Source organism: Hevea brasiliensis, chromosome 3 (genome assembly GCF_030052815.1).
Source record: "Hevea brasiliensis isolate MT/VB/25A 57/8 chromosome 3, ASM3005281v1, whole genome shotgun sequence".
In the NCBI taxonomy this organism is placed as follows: domain Eukaryota; kingdom Viridiplantae; phylum Streptophyta; class Magnoliopsida; order Malpighiales; family Euphorbiaceae; genus Hevea; species Hevea brasiliensis.
Genome location: NC_079495.1, coordinates 12128919 through 12145548, shown reverse-complemented (window position 1 = coordinate 12145548; position 16630 = coordinate 12128919). Strand labels below are relative to the sequence as shown.

Here is a 16630-nt window from a genome sequence, read left to right as displayed (position 1 = left end):
GTAAATTAGTCCAGTTCTCTCACTGTCATATGAGGTGGCCATAGTGATTTTCTGATCACCGGAGTCGTAAATTTTCAGTTGATAAACAAGGTGAACAGCCGAAAAAAGATCAAAAGCAGCTATCATGGCCGGGATTATTGCCGGAGCTGCTAGAACAGGAAAAGTGAGAAGGAAAGAGGAGAAAATCAAATGTGGAGGGGTTTCCTGTTGGAGGTATATATATAGAGAAGGTCTGAGCATTTATTGCTAGCAGAAAAGAAGCGGATGCCTCGGAAATCGAAGGAATAAATGCTTTGACTGAACCGGACCAGATAAAGGAGAAGACTGGAGTGGGAGAGATCGGAAGAGGGGGCCCGGCATGAGAGATCGGAAAAGGATCATATTAGAAAGATCGGAAGGGATGGGAGATCGGAAAGCAAAGAGAGAATAAGACAACTTCCAATAACTGTCGTCATAATCAGAGCCGAGGTAGTTAAAGCGTTGCAGACGAGATCTCCACTGCACGCCTCATTTGCAGAATCGCCCACATTACTGACAGGTGCCAGAGTATGTCATGACAGTCCTGTACATCCCAATCTCCACCGTTGATCTTACTTGTAAGGACAAGTACGGAGACCTTGGATCAAAGAAGAAGACGACAAGACTGGTGCTTTTTATTCCCAGCCCTCGGATCGCCCTTGACAAGAAAATTTTGAGCCGTCAGATTAGAAAGGAGAAAGGATAAATATTCAGAAAAGGATCTCAGTCGTTCGTTTTGATTCTCTTTAATTCCCAAGCATCAGATCATGTCCTTTAAAATCCAAACCTTCCATTTCCCTCAAAGAAAATCCTGACCCTTCATTAGGAACACCCGTTCCCTATAAATACCTGCATGAAAACTGTTGAAAGGATGACGAAGAAAAGGGTGGTGACTATAGTGGAAAAGCTCTGAAACTTAATTCAGTTTTGCTACTCTGCTATTTTTAAGTTTTCAAAAATAGAAAAAAACTTCAGAAACCAGTTTTCTAAAGTATTTTCTTTGAAGAGGTATTGAATACTGAAACTCTCCATTTTCAGTTCGTTCATTACTCTGTGATACCCTCTCTTAGTTTCAGTTCTGTCTTCATTGCCACTTTCATTTTCCAAGCTCAATATTATTCAAACTCGGTTGTTGTTATTTCGGTTTGACTGCATTTTAACTTGGTACTCTTCGTTCCAAGGCAAACTTTAGTCCCCAGGCTATCAGCGCACAGCTCTACTATATTTTGTGACTCCATAGTTAGTTCTATAGATTCGACTCCCTGCAGGTAAGTGTCTATACCACTGCTTTATCAAGTGCTTGTTTTTATTTTATGTATTCTCTTTGTTTTCATACTCGTAATTTTCGTTAAGTTCATATTATGTTAAAAACCTCACGAAGGTGGTTATCCTCCGGAGTTTCCTTTTTGTTCATCCGCACATGCCATTTACCTTTTTCTTAGCCTTTATTACCTTCAAACGTGGGTGTTTTGGTTCCGAGTAACATATAGGTAGTTTGGTGAGATATTGGCAGATGTATCTTAACACGAAAATTTCTTCAAAATAATAAAAGTTTTGGATAATAAATCAGAGGAGAATTATGAAGTCGAACCACTAGACTAGCTCAGGAGATAACTGGGCATAGTGGGGGATCGAAGTAAAGTCGGGTCCCTGACTAGTGAACGGAAGAGATCGGATATTGCTTGTTAAAAGGTATTGGAAAGGTAATCACCTAGGAGATCGAAAAAGAAATTTAGTATGTATCCCCTACATAGTTGTGAGATACGAACGGATTAATAGAAGCCATGTTCGCGCTCTCAGCGTCTTCGGATGTCAGAGCCTCTAGTCTAAGGTCTTTACGACATACGATTGCAACTAAATCTCAGGAGGTCGGGGGAGAGTTCTTTCCCGATCCCCACTTAAACGAAAAGAGATCGGAGGAGAGTTCTTATCCAATTCTCAATCCAAATTTTAAATATTAAAAAGAGATTTGAGGAGAGTTCTTATCCGATTCTCAATCCAAATTTTAAGTATTATAAAGAGATCGGAGGAGAGTTCTTATCCGATTCTCAAATCAAATTTTAATAAATATACAGAGATCGGAGGAGAGTTTTCTTATCCGATTCTCAAATCAAATTTTAATAAATATATAGAGATCGGAGGAGAGTTCTTATCCGATTCTCAAATCAAATTTTACTAAATATACAGAGATCGGAGGAGAGTTCTTATCCGATTCTCAAAATCAAATTTTAATAAACACGCAAAGTAATCCCATAAACGAAAACCGCTACGCAACATCAATTCACTAAGGTCGTCTCATTTACTTATGTATTTGGGTAACCCGAAAACTAGTGAAAAATTAAATATTCCCTTTTGTCAAAGGGATTAACATCTTCATCCTAACCCAACCCCCCTAGCTATCGATTTTAATTTATAAAGAGCATAATGTTAAATCTGCTTGCCCTCATAGAGGGACGAGGCGGGGTGCCTAACACCTTCCGCCCCCGTATACGGACCCCGAACCTAGAATCTCTGTTTTCGAAGTGGTTTCATTCTAATTTATTTTCACGAATGGTTTTCTTTAATTTCCCTCAAAATTAAAGTGGCGACTCCTCACTCTTTCCCACTTCGGTGAGTGTTCGTCCAGGCGACCGCAAAATACCTTGCGACAGCTTGGAAAAATATTGAACAGGAGTGAGCGGTCGACTCAGAGAGTAAAATATCAATTTTAACCATAATCTCTATAACTATCTAAAGCTAATGCACCCTGTAGAGTAAAATGCAACATCAGTAATATTTTCACATCATAACAGCAAAAAGGTAATTTGGAGCACTCACACACCCAGTAATGTCAAATCATAAATATATGGGAGCTGATCCCCTATACAGCTCTCTTAAATCCAACCTGTGCCAGCGAAGAACTCAAGCTGAACTTTCGCTTAATAAACCAAATTGGGGTCCCAGCAAAGAACTCAAGTCGTGTCTACCCCGAAGGACCGAGTCCCAGCGAAGATCTCAAGCCGTGTCTTCCCGTCCTGTCCATAGCCAACACTATACCACACGCACGCCAACGCACGCACACTGCTCCAAATTACCACAATAACATCCATGGCACTTTAACAGTTGTGAATGCAACATAAAACGTGCCTAGAGTTTAACTGCATAAATATTTACATATAAGTGATGCATGGGTATGCTTGAACATATAATAATATCGAAATTATAATTAAAATTAATATTTTACTCACAGACTTGATGATCCTTTGTGGCGGTAGGCGAGAAGAAGAAAGGTCGGCTCACCTGAAAATTTTATTATAATTATTTAATACAATTGACTCAATACAAATCAAGAAAAGACCAAATACGTCCTTAGTCGTGCCGAAAATCCGGCAGAGTCTCCCCTATACCTAGGACCTACCCAACCTGCAAAAGGACTCAAAACGCACTTCTATATTCACAAATCATACACTCACAACTCAATCATATCACACAACCCCTCCTGGGCCCATCCAAACAGTCATCAATCACAATATGTAAATTTACAGTTTAGTCCTTATAATTGACCCTTTTTGCAAAAACTACCCAAATAAACTTTAAAAATCCTAAAACTTTGCCCCGCGGTCCTTAGCAATATTATTCGGCTAATTCAAAAAGAATCATAATTTTCTGAGCTACCACGAATATTTTATGGATTTTTAATCTCATTTAAGCACTAGAAAATTATAAAAAAGTAAAGTTCGGGTTTACCTATGCCTATTCCGACTTCGGGAACGCGCTCGGGACATCTGACAATGGTGGGTTAGCCAAAATCTCGATCCAATTCGGAGACCTTTTCGGTAGCCTGTCTGCCTGGCCGAAAATTCACAGACCGGACAACTGTCGAATTTCCTCGAATTGAAGATACCTACACGAAGCCCACAACATGGGGGTTAGTACATAAATTTTACGGAATTTTCTAAGCTCATTTAATGCTCAGAAAAATACTACGAAGTTTCATGGGACCCACCGAAAAACGGTGTCGGAAAATTTCAAAATTTATATTGCCGCGAAGCTCTCGACGAGTGGAGCGCTTTAGTACTCTCGGTTTCCTCGTGGGATTCACGGTTTGCTAGAAATCTAGCCCAAAAGTCAAAATGGGCTAAAATTTCCCGGACAAAAATTGGACAAACCGCTCTATGGATTTTGGTGTTCTTGGTGTCTATGGAAAGCTCTTGAGGTGTAGATATTGTTTGACACAAGACCCGGCCCAATCGGTGGCCGGATCGGCCAGATTTTGGCCGGGAAGACAAAGCTGCTGGCGTGTCAGACTGTGCAGCCATTTCCGGCGTTCGAGCGGAGTCGGCGATGGGGGGAGGCTGGGGTGGCGCGCTGGCGAGGTGGAGAGGGCTGGGTGGCGGCTGGCCAGCGAGGGGAGGAGGGAGGAGAGAGAAAACGGGAGAGAGAGAAGGATAACCATAAGTTTAAAAGAATTAATCTCCTTAAAACCCATAAGTTTCATAAGATTGGATAACCAATTTAAAAATCCCGAAATAGCTCGAATATGAAATCTCGAACTCCGGAATCGCCTTTTTATCATTGTTAATTTCCAATCAAATTTAATTGCTTGCCATTTTAAATTTTGCCATACTTGAACTTGCTTATTTCAATTTGATGCAATTTTAGTTAAATCATTACATAGTTGAATAGACTATTAATTTTGCACATATTAATTTCGTACTCCAATACCCATTCAATCTATTGTTTTAATTTCGAAATTAGCTCAATTTAGTCAACTTTTTTATATCAAAAATTCAGTCATTAACACAACTCCTCGTGGGAACGATATCTTTACTGTATTACTTGTACGACCCGTGCACTTGCGGTTGGGCCACATCAAGTTTTTGGCGCCGTTGCCGGGGAGTTGATTGTTTAAGATTGAATTCTTGATTATTTTAGTTGTTTTTAGTTTTATCTTTGTTATCTTTTCATTTTGTGTTTGTTTGTTCTTTTTCAGGTACTTTTAACCTTTTATGAGAAGAGCTAGAAGCACAAGTGACACATCCTTATTGTTCAATCCTGAAATTGAGAAATTTTGTAAAGCCAACAAGAAAGAAACCAGAAGAAGGAAAGAAGCTTTGAGAGAAACTGAATTAGAAGCAGACATGGCTGATGAAAGAATTAGAATTGGTGTTGGTAATGCTGGAAATGGTCAAAACAATGAAAATGAAGCCCAAGGGGAAGAAGTTGTTAATGCTAACGTGCCTAGGGGAAGTATGATGGATCATGCTTTTCCTCGTTTTGATGACTTGAGAGAGAGCATAGCAAGACCAAGAATTGATGCAAATAGTTACAAGATGGATTTTGGAGTTCTTCAAATGATTCAGAATTCTCAATTTGGAGGACATCCTTCTGAAAATCCACACACACATCTGAAGAAGTTTGCTATGATTTGCGACATGCAAAAATAACCTGGAGTGTCTGATGATGCAACAAGATTGAAGCTATTCCCATTCTCTTTGAAAGATAGAGCATTGGATTGGCTTGATTCTTTACCTCATAACTCCATCACAAATTGGGAGCAGCTCACTGATGCATTTCTTGCACAATATTTTCCACCTAGAAAAACTCAAGAATTGAGGAATCAAATGACAGCTTTCAGACCAAGAGAAGATGAAACTCTTTATGAGTCATGGATGAGATGGAAGGAATTAGAGAGACAATGCCCACATCATGCCATTCCAAAATGGATGATAAACCAAAATTTTTACACCAATGTCACTCCTGCAATCAGAGGGATTATTGATGCTCAAACAGGAGGAGAATTTATTATGAAGCATGAAGATGAGGCTTATGAGCTACTGGAGAAAATTGCAAAGAACACTCATCTTTGGAGTAGTCCAAGAGGACCAGCTCCAACTCAAAAAAGGCAAGCTGCTGGAATGTATGATCTTGATCCGTTCAACATGATTAATGCAAAATTTGATGCACTTACAAATGTCCTTACTAAGAAGATGGAAGATTTGAGTATGTTGGTTAGTTCATCATCATCATCTGGAAGTTCACAACAAGTGGCTTATGCAGAAGGAACTACCAGCTGTGGAGTAGATTATGGAGAACAAGCTGCATATGTTAGTAATTATGGAAACAAGCAAATGGGGAATCCTTATTCTCAAACTTACAATCCAACTTGGAGGAATCATCCCAACTTTTCATGGGGAAATCAGCAAAGTCAAGTTCCAAATCAGAATTTTCAACCACAACAGCAGCAAGGAGTTCCATATTAGGAAAATAGGCAACCATTGCCTAATTTTCAGTAGAAAAATATGAATCCTCCTCCAAAACAGCAAGAACAAAATTCCACCACAGAAGCTTTATTGCAACAGATTCTTGCTAATCAAAATAAGCATGATGAGGAGATGAGAGAGATGAAAGCAAGGCTAGAACAGATGCAAACACATAACAGAATGCTGGAAAATCAGATTGCACAACAAGCGTCTTCCTCAAGTACTAAATCTTTTGGAAAACTACCAAGTCAACCAGAAAACCCAAGAGAGCAATGTCAAGCTATTACTTTAAGAAGTGGGAAAGTTGTAAATAATGAGGAGAGTGAAAAACACGAGAAGAGTGAAAATGATGAGAAGAGAGAAAATGAGAAAAAAACTGATGAGAGTGAAAAACAAGAGAGTGCAGAAAAATGTAAAGAGGAAATTGAAGAGAAGGAAGAGAAGTATATACCTCCTGAGCCCTACAAGCCACAACTTCCCTTCCCACAAAGATTTCACAAAGCCAAGCTTGATAGGCAATTTGGGAAGTTTTTAGAGGTTTTGAAGAAGCTTTATATAAATGTGCCGTTTGTTGATGCTCTTTCACAAATGCCCTCTTATGCGAAATTCTTGAAAGAAATTCTCTCAAACAAGAGGAAACTTGAAGACCATGAAACTGTAGCTTTGACAGAAGAATGTAGTGCTATCCTCCAAAGGAAACTTCCTCCAAAGCTCAAGGATCCAGGGAGTTTTTCAATTCCATGCCACATTGGGGAGTCATGTTCTACAAAAGCTCTATGTGATTTAGGGGCTAGTGTTAGCCTTATGCCCCTTTCCATCTATGAGAAGCTCAACATGGGAGATCTAAAGCCAACCCACATTTCTCTCCAGTTAGCTGACAGATCAATTAAGTATCCTGAAGGGATTTTGGAGAATGTGCCTCTGAAGGTTGGAAAGTTCTATATACCTGTTGACTTTGTCATCTTGGACATGGAGGAAGATTCTAATATCCCAATCATCTTGGGAAGACCCTTTCTAGCTACAGCAGGAGCATTGATTGATGTTAAGGGAGAAAAGCTGACTCTTAGGGTTGGTGAAGAGCAATTGGTTTTCAATATTAATAACACTATGAAGAAGCATCATTCTGAAGCTGATACTTGCTTGAGAGTTGATATTATTGATGAGCTGGTTGAAGAACACTTCAGAAAGAAATATCCAGAAGATCCACTTGAAAATTGTTTGGTTCATGGAGGAGGCATAGACTATGACAACCCTCATGTGGCTGCATATGCTCAACATTTAGAGGGTAGTCCACCATTCATTTCTGCTCCAGTTTTTCAACTCACACAAAAGGAAAAAGCAGAATTTAAGCAACCATCATTCAAGAAAGAAGATGCGCCTAAGGTAGAACTTAAGCAACTTCCTTCTCAGCTCAGGTATGAATTTCTTGGCACCAATAACACTTATCCAGTAATTGTAAATGCAAACTTGAGTATCTTGGAGGCTGATAAGCTGTTAAGAGTGTTGAGGCAATTTAGGAAAGTCTTAGGATACACCATAGATGACATTAAGGGAATAAGCCCACACTTTTGCATGCATAGAATAAGTTTGGAAGAAAATTGTCAACCATCTATTGAACATCAGAGGAGGTTGAACCCAAATATGAAAGAAGTTGTTAAAAAGGAAATTTTGAAGTTGCTTGATGCAGGGATCATATACCCTATCTCAGACAGTACTTGGGTGAGCCCAGTACATGTTGTCCCAAAAAAGGGTGGAATGACAGTAGTAAAAAATGAAAATGATGAATTAATTCCCACCAGGACAGTGACTAGTTGGCGAATGTGCATAGATTACAGAAAATTAAATGTTGCCACTAGAAAAGATCATTTTCCACTTCCCTTCATTGATCAGATGTTAGAAAGACTGGCTAGGCATTCTTATTTTTGCTATTTAGATGGATATTCAGGTTTTTTTCAAATCCCTATCCATCCAAATGATCAAGAGAAAACCACTTTTACTTGTCCATACGGAACCTTTGCTTATAGGAGGATGCCATTTGGGCTGTGTAATGCACCAGCCACTTTTCAAAGGTGCATGATGGCAATCTTCTCAGATTTCATTGAAGACATAATGGAGGCTTTTATGGATGATTTTTCTGTTTATGGATCTTCATTTGACATATGCTTGGCTAACCTTTCTAAAGTTTTGCAACATGTGCGAATCGACACAGTATTAAATCGAGAAAAGTGTCATTTCATGGTTCAGGAAGGGATAGTGCTTGGACATTTGGTGTCTAACAGAGGAATAGATGTTGATAAAGCCAAGGTTGAAGTGATAGAAAAGATGGCTCCTCCTACCAATGTCAAAGGAATTCGAAGTTTTCTAGGACATGCCGGGTTCTACAGACGCTTTATCAAGGATTTTTCTAAAATAGCTAAACCTTTGTCTAATTTGTTAAGTCATGACATACCATTTGTATTTGACCAAGAGTGTTTGGATGCCTTTTGCAGGTTGAAGCAAGCTCTTATCACTGCACCAATCATGCAACCACCTGATTGGAGCCTACCTTTTGAAATTATGTGTGATGCTAGCAACTATGCAATTGGGGCTGTTCTTGGTCAAAGAAAGGACAAAAAGGATTATGCTATTTATTATGCTAGTAGAACACTGGATGAGGCTCAAACAAATTATGCAACAATTGAAAAGGAATTTTTAGCAATTGTCTTTGCATTGGAAAAGTTCAGACCTTACATTATTGACTCAAAAGTGGTTATATTTTCAGATCATGCAGCCATCAGGTATTTACTCCGTAAAAAAGAGGCTAAACCTAGGCTCATTAGGTGGATTCTGATGTTACAAGAGTTTGATTTGGAGATTAGAGATAAGAAGGGAGCTGAAAATGTTGTTGCTGATAATCTTAGTAGGTTGAAATTTGATAATGAAGAAATGGATGAAATCCCTATTGATGAGTTTTTCTTGGATGAACAACTTTTCTCTCTTATTGCTAAACTACCTTGGTATGCAGACTTGGTAAATTATTTATCTTGTGGAGTTTTACCTCTAGGTATGACATGGCAACAAAAGAAAAAGTTTTTGCATGAGGTGAAGTTTTATAGATGGGATGATCCTTTACTCTTTAGGAGATGCTGTGATGGTTTAATAAGGAGATGTATTCCTGATGAGGAGACACAGAGTATTATGCATCATTGCCATGCTTCTGATTATGGAGGACATTTTGGAATCTCTAAAACAGCTAATAAAATTTTGCAAGCTGGTTTCTTTTGGCCAAATCTTTTTAAGGATGTGAGGAAATTTGTGTTGGAATGTAATAAATGTCAAAAGAGTGGAAATTTGTCAAAAAGAGATCAAATGCCCCTAAATAATATTCTTGAAGTGGAATTATTCGATGTTTGGGGAATAGATTTTATGGGGCCATTTCCTCCTTCATTTGGTAATAAATACATTCTAGTTGGGGTTGACTATGTGTCAAAGTGGGTGGAAGCTATTGCAACTCCAACTAATGATGCTAAGGTTGTAGTGAAATTCTTGAAGAAATTTGTCTTGAGTAGATTTGGAGCTCCTAGGGCTGTAATTAGTGATGGGGGTTCCCATTTTTGCAATAAGCAATTTGAGAGCTTAATGAGGAAGTATGGTGTAGTGCACAAGATAGCTACCCCATATCACCCTCAAACTTCAGGACAAGTTGAAATTTCTAACAGAGAGCTCAAGCATATTTTGGAGAAAACAGTGAACAATTCTCGGAAAGATTGGTCTATCAAACTAGATGATGCTTTATGGGCATATAGGACTGCCTACAAAACCCCTATAGGAACTACTCCCTTTAGGTTGGTGTATGGTAAGTCTTGTCATTTACCTGTGGAGCTAGAGCATAGAGCATATTGGGCCATTCAGACCTTGAATTTTGATCTTAAGCAAGCTGGTGAGAAGAGGCTATTGCAACTTAATGAGCTTGAAGAATTGAGGATGGATGCTTATGAAAGTGCCCGTATTTACAAAGAAAGAACTAATGATAAGCATCTTAGAAAAAAGGAATTCAAAGAGGGTGATTTAGTTTTATTGTTCAACTCAAGATTGAAATTGTTCCCTGGAAAACTTAAATCAAGGTGGACTGGTCCATATAGAGTTTCTAAGGTTTTCCCTTATGGAGCAATTGAAATTTGGAGTGAAAAATCTGGGAATTTTAAGGTCAATGGGCATAGATTGAAGCATTACATAACTGGAGACCCAATAAAAGGAGCAAGTTGTTACAAGCTCTCCAATCCCTCACCTCTTTTCAGTGAAATTCATGAAAAGTCCAGCTAAGGACTATAAATTAGCCCTCTTGGGAGGCATCCCAAGTCCTTTTATTTTTATTTTGCTGATTTACTTTCATTTTCATTGCTTTTGTTTTTATCTTGAACCTCCCCAAATTCAATTTTTGACATTGTTAAATCTTGTCCCTTGTAGATGTATTTCAATGAAGAAAGGCTGGTGAACTGCTGGGGAGTGATTCTTAACTTGAAAATTTTGTCCTTCAAACTCTCCCACAAACTGATTAGTTCTTACTGCATAACCTGTGCAGGAGCTGTTATCTGGTTTATGCAGAGGAAAAATGGAATCTGCAGCAAAAAGGGTGTCTGCAGCAGATGGCTTGTGTTTTTGGTGAGGTTGGGTGTGTAACTTTTAAGTATATGTGCTTTTAATGTTAATATGGTGGTAAGTTGGTCATCTTTGTAGTTTTGAGATTATTTGGGTTGTGGAATTCAAGGTGGACAATATTGCATTCTCTTGGCATAACTTGGAGAGTTCATTTCATCACTTATGGATAGATGCAACTTTATGCAGATTGTATTGAGTTTTAATGTGCTAAATGTTGATTTGCAGAATTTGAGTCAAAATGGCATGGGTCACAAATGCTTTTTATGCAGGATCCATCTTCACAAGCTTGTGTGATGCATTTTTGATGAACTTTGTATATATTGATGTGTTTTTGGTGAAAATTTCTCATGGTTTATGCTTCATAGAATTATATTTCTTCATTTTAGGGTATTTTTCACACTTGCAAATCATGTTCCATTGCAATCTTAATCTTGTTGAATTGTGCATAAGCAACTGCATAGCTTATGCAATCCTGCATAACCACAATTCTTGCCATTTTCATCCTCAAGGTAAATCGCATAAGAAGAGTGCATAGCTTATGCAACTCTGCATAGCCTAATTTTGTCAAATTTCATATCTTTCGAAACCTGCATAAGCAGAGTACATGACTTATGCACATTTGCATAACTTCAAATTCTTCATTTTCTCTCTCAAGTTCCAGATAAGGAGGGTGCATAACTTATGCACTTCCGCATGACCAAAAACTCAATCTCCAAACTCGCGAGGGGTGCATAAGCGAGTGCATGACTTATGCACTTCGCATAAACTAAACCCAAAATTCCAAACCTGCCGAGGGGTGCATAAGCAGAGTGCATGACTTATGCACTTCTGTATAACCAGAAACCCAAAAATTCCAAACTTGCCGAGGGGTGCATAAGGAGAGTGCATAGCTTATGCACAACTGCATGACCACATTTTCCAAACACCAAAACCTACCGAGACCTGCATAAGCAGAGTGCATGACCTATGCACTTCTGCATAACCACTTTCCACAAAAATCAGAACCCACCGAAACATGCATAAGCAGAGTGCATAGCTTATGCACAACTGCATGACCACATTTTCCAAACACCAAAACCTACCGAGACCTGCATAAGGAGGGTGCATGACCTATGCACTTCTGCATAACCACCAACCCAAGATTTCAAAACTTGCCGAACAGTGCATAAGGACAGTGCATGACTTATGCACTTGTGCATGAGCTATTTCTCTGAAGTTCAAATCATACCGAACCATGTATAAAAGAGTGCACAAGTTATGCACAACTCAATTTTCACTTATGCAGTCTTACACAACCTAATCCAAAATTCCCGTCGGCACCCATTTCTCCCGCCTCCTGTCTTTTCTGTTTATGACCGTCCGTTCCCCTCCGTTTCTCCCGACATTTTCTTCTTATTCTTCTCCACACCCATTTCAGCCGCCCTAGCCCTAACTACCCCGTGCATATTTTCTTTTCCCTCACCTCCTCCATCTTCACCATCGGCAATGGAGTCGCCTCCCCATTCCCGTCCAGTTTCCCCTCTCCAGGTTTCGCCATTGTCAACGCTACCTCCCAATCCCGATTCCCCTCCAAGCGACACCCCCACCACCCTCCACAACCACGTACAAATGAAAAATCAGGTCGAAATCCACTAGGCCCATGTCCTCTGCACCTCCTCTATCCAAATGTAAAGAACCACCCACCCCATTTTCAGAACCACCACCCAAAAACCCCAAAACCTCAGCCTCCACACAAGCCAAATCACCCTCTTCCAACAGAAAGCAATTATCAGCAACCTCACAGGTTTCAAAAATCCCTTGGTCTCTTCCGGATGCAGTTCAAAAGGCAGCCTTTAAGAGACTTAAGGAAAGAAAGGTGCAACCCACTAGGTATATTTCTGTGGACTCTCTCCAGTCACTTGGTTTATTTGACAATGTGGTTGCTTATCTAGATGGTATGGGTTGGATGGAATTTGTGCACAAGCAAAAAATTGTTTACCCAGCTTTAGTTTTGGAATTTATTTCCTCATTCTCTGCCACCCTGAAATTGCATGATGTAGATTTTAAGCCAACTATGAAATTTAGATGTTTGGGGCAAAATAGAGAGTTATCATTGGATCAATTTCATAGCATTCTTGGTTTTGCAATAGATGGGTTATTTAGAGTGCCATATACTGGAGTAGAGGTAACAAACAAGGGTATTTGGAATGCTGCCCAATTTTGGAGAATTATCACAAACCAACCTCAGACTTTCTTTGCTGGAAGATCAAAAACCTCTCAAATACTTGACCCTGCACTTAGGTTTATTCATAGACTGATTGCTAGCACTATTTTGGGCAGAGGAACTAGTTCTGGTGCTGTGGGGAAATCTGAATTATTCATGTTATGGTGTGCTTTTCACAAGGTCAAGGTTTCTCCTGGTTATTTCTTTTGTGAGCATGTGTTGTATATTGCCACTAAATCCATAGGTGACATTGTCCTGGATGGGTTCATAACAGTTATAGCCAAGCATTTTGGTTTTAGTCCTGAAGAGCACCCAATACCAGCACTTGTGGACACCTTATATTTTGATACTGCACACCTATCTAAAACAGGGTTCAGTTTGCCACATTCTGACATTGCACAACCTGCAGCAGAAACTGAGCCCATTGCACAACCAGAAGCCCAACCTTTCCCATCAGTCCCACATCACTCTATTGAACCTACCCCACCCCTCGACCAACAGACCTGCCAGCCTTTCACCCACACCTCCTACAAATGAACCTTCCTCATCCACAATTCTCCTCAGATTCAACACTAAAGCCTTATTCACCTATCTTGAAAGGCTTAGTGATGATATATACTTTGTGGATAGGAAGCTTGACACTGGTCTTGATACACTCAAGGATCGTCATGATCAACTATTTGACCTTGTCATGGAAACCAGGGACAAGCAGAAAGAATTGAAGGAGATGGTGAAGCAACTCATGATCTTTCTGGGAATGCCACCTCCACCTCCAGCACCTCCTCCAAAGACCATCATTTCGACAAAGAACCAAAGCAGCCTACCACCCTTAGCAACATCCTTGGACAAGGGCAAAACAATATAACTAGATTAGTTTTTGTTTTACTTTTGTTCAAACTTGTAGGACTTTTCCTTTGTAAATATGTTCAAACATTTATAGTTTGTTTTGAATTATGTTTGTTTGTTTTGAATTAGTTTGTTTTAAATTCTGTTTTTCTTGAAGTTTTATTGGATAGCTATTACATTAGTTTTCTTTGATTTTCATTGCACTTATTGCCCTTTTGTACATATTTGCCCATACTCTGTATATATTTCAATGCTTCTACTGCTGGTTGTACATTTCCCCTTGCTAATCATCATGCAGCAGCTTTTGTATACACTGCACAGGCTATGAATTTCCTTATGCAAATATTTTGCATAGCCTTTGCAACCCTTTCTGCTACTTATGCAGAACTGCACAGGCTGTATTCCCCTTATGCAAATGTCCTGCATAGCCTATGCAACCCATATTGCCACTCATGCAGAACCGCACGGCTTATGCACCCTACTTATGCACTTGATCTGGACAGCATTTTACTCTGCATAACCTGTGCAGCTTCTTATGCATCCCTTTATATCTTGAATTCTCCTCTGCCCCATACCAGGTAACTCTTTCTTTTTGCTCTTAATTTTTACAATTCCTGGTAAATATTATTTGCTTTGAGTTTTTGTTATCTACTACTTGAGACATTGAGGACAATGTCCAATTTTGAGTTTGGGGGTGCACATTTTGATTTTTGCTTTATTTTTCACATTTTGAGTATAGGAGCATCTCATCCCATTCCATTTACATATATTGTAAATATTTACATACACATCCATACATACATATACATAACACATTACACATTTACATACGCATTATATATCACATAGCACATATACAAATAGACAAATTGTACACATTACACACAAATAGACAAATAGACTTCCTCCATTTAGTTAATGCATTACTCATTTTAGGAATCATGCATCATGCATTAGAATCTTTTGCCAAATCCCTTGAGTATTGAAAAGCTACCTATGAGAGTGATTTGACTCACCTTTTAGTTGGGTTTGCGGATTGAAAGTTTCCTAAGAGGTGCAAGGTTTTGAAGTGTCTATCCCTTGCCTATATCTTCTTAGCCAAAAAGCCACCCAACTAGTCCTTTAGAGATTAGAGTGTTTAGAGGGAGTTATTGGATATAAGGTAGTCAAATGATGTCTCACCAATCCTAGAACAAATTTTCTAAACCTTTCAAGGTGAAATACCAGCTTGTACTTGAAAAGAGAGATGATTAGGCATTCTTTGATTTAAACCTTCTCATTTTAAACCTTTAGCCCTTTTTCCTAATTAAAATTGACCTTTGAAAACCCCTTTGAGCCTTTTTATCCCTAATTTTTCTTGAAATCCTTATTGCTACCTAGCCAATGAACCAAACACTCCAACCCTTTTCATGAGAATAATATTGAATATTAGGTACACTTTCTAAAAAAAATAAAAATAAAAAATATATATATATACAATAAAAGGGAGAAGAAGTGCTTGTCATCTTGTAAAAGTGCTAGTATATGTGCTTTTCACTATTGCCATTCAAAATGAAAGAAATCCACCCAAAGTATTAAAAGAAATGAGTTTGGGGGTGGCATTTTTAGGGACAATCATCAAAAGAAAATGCAAAATACAAGTTTAAAGTATCAAAATGTCCCTCCATTTTTTTTATGTGTTTTGCTAGCACTTGACAATTCTCATTGTGTACTTCTCTCCTCCATATATACAAAAAAAAAAAAAAAAAAATTATAATCAAATAAGAAGTGTACCTTATGTTGTTAAGATTAGAAATATTCTCATGCTTTGAATTCTTTTTACCCATTCTTCTTCTTAGCCTCATTTTGAACCCCATGGCCCCATTACATCCCTAAAAAGACCTTTGATCTCTTGATAGTACTTGCTACATTAGTGGAGATAGGAGTAGGGAATTTGCCTATGGGATTGGAAAACTATTCATTCATTCATTCAATTCCATCATTCCATATAGAGACACTTTGACTATTGATTGTTCTAGAATTCCTTTTGAGCGTGACTCTCTCTCTTGATTGGTTAGTTTGGGGATGTTGAATGATAATTGACTTGATGGCTAAGCGGTGAAAGCTTGGATAAGCATTAGATTCTTTGCATTTTGAAGGATAGGTATATGGATTGTTGGTATGGCTAAAAGGGTGTTAAGTTACCTTAATAGGTGATTTTCATAGCTCTTTGGATAAGGCACCCCTAAAAATTTTGCATCACATTTTAAAGTTTGCTTGAGGACAAGCAAAAGCTTGAGTTTGGGGGTATTTGATGCATACATTTTGCATAAGCATTTAGGTTTAATTTCATAGCCATTTTATTTGATTATTAGTCACTTTTAGCTAATTTCATTAGTTATTTAGTTAATTTTTCATAATTGTCAATTTTGGATTAATTTGTAATTTTTACTTTGTTTTGTAGGAAAAATGGTGTTTTTGAAGGACTGAAGAGAAATTTTGCCATTGAGGAGTGCCTTCTACAGCCAAAGATGTCAAAAACAAGTTTTCAAGCTGAAATATACATTGACCAAATTGTGCATAACTTGCCGCATAAGCTATGCAGACTGCATAAGGAGAAAATCATCGTTTCCAATACTCGCTAAATGTGCATAAGGAGATCGCATAGCTTATGCACATTCACGCTCCCTTATGCACTCTCACT

The 16630-nt window shown here is 38.6% G+C and overlaps 1 non-coding gene across 1 annotated transcript; it reads right to left on the bottom strand.

The window, feature by feature from the left end:
* Positions 1 to 5606: 5606 nt before the first annotated feature.
* LOC131178857 (small nucleolar RNA R71) lies at positions 5607 to 5713 on the bottom strand. The gene has a single exon (XR_009147865.1). It is a non-coding gene; the product is annotated as a small nucleolar RNA R71 (small nucleolar RNA).
* Positions 5714 to 16630: the final 10917 nt, after the last annotated feature.